This window comes from Notolepis coatsorum (genome assembly GCF_963971535.1).
Source record: "Notolepis coatsorum genome assembly, contig: SUPER_15_unloc_4, whole genome shotgun sequence".
In the NCBI taxonomy this organism is placed as follows: Eukaryota; Metazoa; Chordata; class Actinopteri; order Aulopiformes; family Paralepididae; genus Notolepis; species Notolepis coatsorum.
Window position 1 is genome coordinate 994,037 of NW_028174863.1, and position 7,142 is coordinate 1,001,178.

Sequence of the window (7,142 nt, forward strand, 5' to 3'; positions counted from 1 at the left end):
TGCCCGTCTCCCCTCCGACACTTGAGACCGAACGAAAAATAACAATAGGTACATACTAGAAATAAGCTTTTGAATAAATTCCAATCCCTCTAGTCTCTATATATAATATACATACAGTGTTTCCCCCGAAAATAAATTCAACAGCGGTGCTGTGCTGCACGCACTCTGCCGGAATCCATATTTGTGCGTGCGGCCGTGCGCACATGCCGTCGGAATCCATATTAGCGCACGCTGCCGGAGAAATAACTTAAAACTACCTTAGAATTGTTCGAGATAGTTTATTCATGTTCATGTTCATGGAGTCATGTGCGTGTGAATTTGCTAGGATGTTTTTGGTGTGTCCGCTGACACTAGAAGTGCTCTGGAGGCCCAGGTAGCTGCATATTTGTACACTGCAAAAAAGAAATCTATCAAGTGAAAATATCTTGTATTTGGTACAATAAGTCCAATATTGAGTAGAATTATCTTATTCCACAGATAATATTTCTTATTCATTTCTTGATTTTGGTCATTTTAACATTTTCTTAAAACAAGATTAAATTGACCAAAATCAGGAAAAAAAAGCTAAATTATCTGCCAGTGGGATAAGATAATTCAAGATAATTCTACTCAATATAGACTTATTGTAAAAAAAAAATAAGATATGTTCACTTGATAAGATACTTTTTTTTGCAGTGTAGTTGTAATCAAAGTAAATGTCAAGATTTAACACTTAAATCTCAACACTTGTACACTATTTGTATTGAACATAGATATAGATGATTTAATAGATAATATAAATACTAAATGTCTAACATACACAAATCATAACACTACAACAGCACTTTACACCTAAGAAGTCTCAGTGGCATAGGCTACATTCTGCCTTAGAGCATTTCATTTTCCTGGGCTTTTGAAAGAAAAGCTCCAGGGCTCTTTGGTGGGGAATTCACTGGTAGGGGCCCATTGATGCTGAGACGCATACAAGCGGCCAGATGGTCTCCCTGCAGCCTTTTCCTCAGGTCAGTCTTTTACATTAAGCACCCCCACAGCCCAAATGAAATGATGATACATATTTATTTTTTTTAATATTTTTTTATTTATTTATTTTAATTTGTAATAGTCTAGTTCAGGGGTGGCCAACCCGCGGCTCTTTGCCCGTCAATGTGCGGCTCTTCCATCAATAAAAAAAATAAAATAAAAAAAATATATATTATTATAATTTCTTTTTTGTTTACTTTTTTTTCTTTTTTTTGTCACTCATTCCACAAGTACATAGAATAAACATTTACAATTTTTTTTTAAATGGTCCATTTGCATGTTCTTGGTATCTGAATCTTTTTCATCGTATTGCAACACCGTTTTTTGCAAGACGTTCACAGAAAGGTAGAGAAACTAACAGCGTTCTGTTTTATGGCAATAACATTCAGGTTTGTGGGAGATAATCCCAAAAAATAAGAGAAATAAAAAAGTGAATCCAGAAGTCAGATGATTGACAGGGGCTGGTGTGAGCTGGGTAGGGTAGATTTTTGAAATTCGAAAGCCCCGAGTCTCTTCCTTCAAAAGACTACACTCACTTTTGGCTGTGCCACTTCCTCCTGTCAATATGCGCCGGTTTCCGACTCAATACCCTGAGATTTCTATAATCTTATATTTCAATAATAACAGTTAAAATAATTGGTAAACAAACGTAATGCTGAAAATATACACTTTTACTGTATATCTCGGGCTTAAGAGGTTAACCCTGTGAGGCCCAAATTAAAAAGACATTAGCAACTTCAGAGGCCAGAGGGTGGGACATATAAACACATTTACTATCAAATAGCATTGTGAGGCTGAACAACAGGACCAATTGACTATACATGTGCTTAACATTTTTTAAATAAACATTATTTTTTTAAATGGCTAAAAGTGATTTAGTAATTTTGCAACCGTGGGTCTCACAGGGTACTTTTAACCCTGTGAGGCCCAAATAAAAAAGACATTAGCAACTTCAGAGGCCAGAGGGTGAGACCTATAAACACATGAAGGGTGCCGTGACTGAAAAAAAAGTTGAGAAACGCTGGTATATGGTGTGGCTCTTTGTGGTACCACAGTAATTTTTGTGGCTCTTAGTCTCTGACTGGTTGGCCACCCCTGGTCTAGTTCATAGCAGCTGCGCCGCTGCTGAATGCATATAAGGGAAACACTGACATATATATATATATAAAACGTTATACACTGTCTTATCTTCATTTTAAGGGTAAATAGGTTTTGCGGCTCCAGGTGAATTTTATTTAATGCAGGAGGGGGCAAAATGGCTCTTTTATAGTAAAGGTTGCCGACCCCTGAGTTAAGAGAATAGAACCCGCATTATCCTCCAGAATAGACTTTTCATTGACCGTGTTTCCCGCGTCTACTCCCCGTGGACCTGACTAAACATTATAAATGAAGTTTATTCTGGAGCATATGAGTCTGCGGGTTCTATTCTCTTTATTGTGATTATTACCTTATTCTCTTTATTGTGATTATCACCTGTATAAAAGCTAGGGCTGTACCGAATAGTTAGAAGCTTCATTCATAACGTTGGCATTCGGATTCTAAATCAACATTTGAATTTTTTATTATTAAAATAAAACATTTATCATAAATGATGTAGCCTATCTGCATCCACTTGGCGCTCCATCAAGACATCATCACCATCCCTTTCGTACCAACCGTGCCCTCATTGGATTATTTATGTTGATGAAACTGACAAGTTATATTCATTAACCTCTTAACTGGCGCCCAGAAAAGTGGCCATTTTTAAACTTGAACTTGAGGACTGCATACTTTTTTTGCAAAGCTGATCTTTATACTTTATATACTTATAGCACATGCATTAGCCTGGTCTCTTTTGAAAGATAACATTCTGAAGTTTCTGATACAATAAGGACGATTCACTTTTAGTGATAATGAAATAGAGTAACATAGGTGTCCAAATACCTAGTCGGTCACTGTCAATGTGTCAACTAGACCTCCCCTTTGGAAGGGTGCAGGCGATCAACTGTTTTAAAAGGAAACAATTCCGACATCTGCTTGAATGTTATTTATTAGGATATAGCATCCAAACACTCAAACTCCAACGTCATTGGCAAACAGCCACCAGGTGGTCAATTAGACAGCAGGTAGCTAGTAGCATTAGTCATTAGTAGCCATTAGATTACTGGTAGTCTTTAGACAGCAGTATTCATCAGTCATTAGTCACTTTACCGTCAGTTAACAGTCAGATTATTTACCTATACAAACGGGAAACAAAACGGCATTCATTAGCCACATGTGCTATGCATATATAAATGATAATTACGAACATAATCAGCGCATACAACGCAACGTACCGTTAGCCAGTTAGATCGCCCACGGGGCTTTTCTCATTACAGGCCTATGGCTATGAGTGTCGCTTAAATAGTGCGTCGTGCCGACCCTGAAGCAGCTCACCTGTCCACAGTCTCAGACACACGTTCCGGTAAATGCCCACTAGGCGGCACCAGACAATAAATAATACTTGCAAAATGTCTCTATAGGAATAACAATAATAATAATTATCTCTCTGTAGGAATAACGTAGAATAATTCTCCACCTCCCACCTAGTATTCTTGCCGTAAGGGCTCAGAAAACTACCCAAACCATACAAAGTGTTCTACCCATACAAATGGACTTATATTAAGGGAAACAAAAATACAACTCTTGCTCCATCTACAGTGGTAGTTCAATGGCGTCCGTGAAAAAATATGCAAGTTACGCCGGAAACAGGCAATCTTCGACGTTCTAAACTGTGCCAGAAACAGGCAATCCTCGACATCCTAAACTGTGCCAGAAACGGGCAATCCTCAATGTCCTCAGCGTTGTCGGCCCCCACATTAGAATGCGACTACACACGACTGCCAACTGAACATAAACCGCCACACAAGTCCACACGGCGGCGGACTTGTATGTCGGTCCTGCCGAATCTCAGACGCGTGTAGTGGCACCTGCAGAAACTGAGTTCCTGAGCACGCCACCATCGGAAAGGATGGCAGCGGAAAGGTCATACTTCGGTCCAAGCCTCGTTCCTCATATGTGAGAGGGTTCCAGCAACGCCCTCGTGGTTGGCCCTGTGGGCTTCTCCTGCCAGGAGAACGCTGACCCACTCCCTGTAGGGAAGTAAGGGCATTCCGAATCCGGGCCATTCCTAGGCCATGGTTTGTTGGTACAGTAAGAGCTTGGAGTACTCATCCTTGTGGACCACAAGCCTGTCCAGGGTGGTTGCAGGCAACTCTACGCCTTCCTGCGCAGCCAGGCATAGTTCATCGAATGCGTTTTGGCATTCCTCGACTGTCAATGCCTCCCATTTTGCTGTACCGGGCCTGCCTGGGGTTCTTTTGGGGCCATTTTGAAGAGGACACCGACAGCTTTCGATGAGCGTTGGAATTTTTCCGAACGACACTTCCCAAAGGCCTCTATGGGGTTTCAAGCAAATTACTCCTGTATGCATTTTTTTTATATCTCTTATTACTCAGGATAATAAACCACATAACTTAACGTTATTGGTATATATTGAAGCGCAGTTAGTTTCTGTTCCCTATTTTTAGCATGTAGCAACAATTAGATTTGAAATTAGTTTCAAAATGGTGCCACCCTGGCAAATTAAAAAGCTACTGTACATACAGTAGTTTTCATTATCTGTTCTTATGCACGCCTGGTGATACTAAATCCAAATTGAACTCGGGCATTTGAAATATAAGATTTGGCACAATCCATAAATGTGCGAATTGGCTATAATAAGGTAATTTATAAGCCTGCTATTCTATAATAATATTTCAAATAGCATTGGTCCGGATGGGAGAATTCAGTACTTTATCTACAAAACCTTTTGTTTAATCATCTTCCCTTTATTCACTTCCTTAGATTTTTTGTACACATGATCTCAAGAAGGTACTGAACGAGATCAGTGGCAGTTTTTCATGTCTGGTCATTTTTAGCATGGTGTTATTCACTGTCAAAGATGCAAAGAAAAAAATCATAATTCGTATTCTCCTTGTTTCATCACAATTTAAGCAAGCCTAGTAATAGACATAATATTTCTGACACTGGGAATACATTCACTGAGGTCCATAGATGTCCCTAGATACCAAGAATATGCAAATTGACCTTGTAGAAGTGGAGCAATATTCCATTTACTTAGGTATGTATTTTAGGCGGATTTTCAGAAAATATGGCTCTGGGCTTAAGAGGTTAAACAAGCCATTAGCTCCTTCTCAATCAATGCAGCAGCTCACATCTATTAGGATAACTTTTTCTTCAGTCTTATAAAACTTTTACTCATTGTAGTTACTTTATTGATATGACAGTTTTAAGTTTTAATTGAATACATTTTACATGAAACATGGTGATATGACAATTTTTATATTGTTTTAATTGTATACATTTTACATGAAACATGGTGAAATTACCTCCAAGGATGCAGCCTCCTCAGTCACTTCTTTGTAGACCTCCTGTTTCCCTTCCTCTGAGAAAAGGCAGTTCTTTAAAGCTGGGATCCAGGGAAGAGGCTGTATGAAGGAACTTCTTCTCTGCCTCACTGTTGTACCTAGTATTTGAGATATGCAAAATTGGATTTTAGATTAGATAATGGGGGAAAAGATTATATAAATTTTTTACATTTTGTCTTAGATAAATGCAACATTTAATATTTTTTGTCTACTTAGAATTGTTTTTAATGTAACAGCAAAATAATTCAGTGTTTTTTTATGACAACTGTCTATGCTGAAAATATCAATAAAAAATGTTCCATAAATAAATACCTCTTAACTCTTTGGGCGCCACCCACTTTCCCCATCTGTACCGCCTGGTGCCAGCGTTATTGACCATTTTAGCGATGTTTGCAGACCCATCATGTGTTCTGTACTATAGCTATGGAGACAATAGTATGGCTCATTTGACAGGCATTGTTCATAGTCCATTACTGACTAATCAGTTCATTTCTACACAACATCGCCCCTTTCCAAAATAATAGTATTTTTTCATAGATTGCGAGATATGACGCGTTATATGCAATAAGCCAAAATCATTCTGGTTGATCGCCTGAAACCCCAAATACTCCCAAATCAAAGGTATATACCATGTACATATGTGTCTTCACAAAATCATCAAGGGGGGGGGGGGGGAGACTAGAAACTGCGATTGTGTTTGTCGAGCATGTTTTATATCCTGTAAAACAGGACACTGTGATCGTTACAAAAACATGTTTCAGGTTCGGTAAAATACCTTAGCCAGAAGGTATTCCAAAAAGAATAATTCCCAGTGATTGCATCGCCATCGCGATTACCCATGTCTATACTTGTGTATACGTGTCATGTACAAAGGTCTGATGACTAGGGCTGTCTTAAATACTTCGAAGCTTCGAAGCTTGGTTCGATGGCACGAGCTTCGAACATTAAAAAAAATCGAAGTAAATTTTTTAAAATGTTTGCCTCAAATCTCGCGCCTCCATTCCAATGAAACGAAAGTAAGCTGCGCCTTCCCGCCTCCATTCCAATGAAACGAAAGTAAGCGGCGCCTCGACTCCACCTCTCTACAACAAGCACGTGGAGATTATCTGTGTTGAAAACAACAAGGACATGTGCAGCAGACATGTCGACGAAGAAGTCATCAGACGTGTGGTTACACTTTAAAATATGCAAAGACAATGCCCAAAAAGCAGAGTGCCAGATATGCCAGAAGAAAATGGCATATCACAACTCTACAACAACTTTGTCAAATCACCTAAACAACTTAAGTATCGTTGTACACGACGGCGACGCCACACAAAACATTAATAAGGCTATGCCTATGCTGCTACGACTACCAAGTTGGCTAATTTAATTGTAATCATCTGCTTTTGTAGGTGCATTGTCTGATATAATTATAAATTAAATATAATATAATTGTTTGCTTGATAGACGAAGGTTGCAACATAATTATGTAATGTCATGTCGTTGGCTGTGAGAGCAGCCCCACTGCACCCAGGCAGCGCAGCCGAGTGAAACCTTGTCATGAAAGGGGCTACTTAATTAATTAATCCAATCCACTTTATTTATAGAGCACATTTAAAAACAACAAAGTTTACCAAAGTGCTGTACAAGTCCCACAACATAAGATTAAAAAAAAATATATATATATTATAA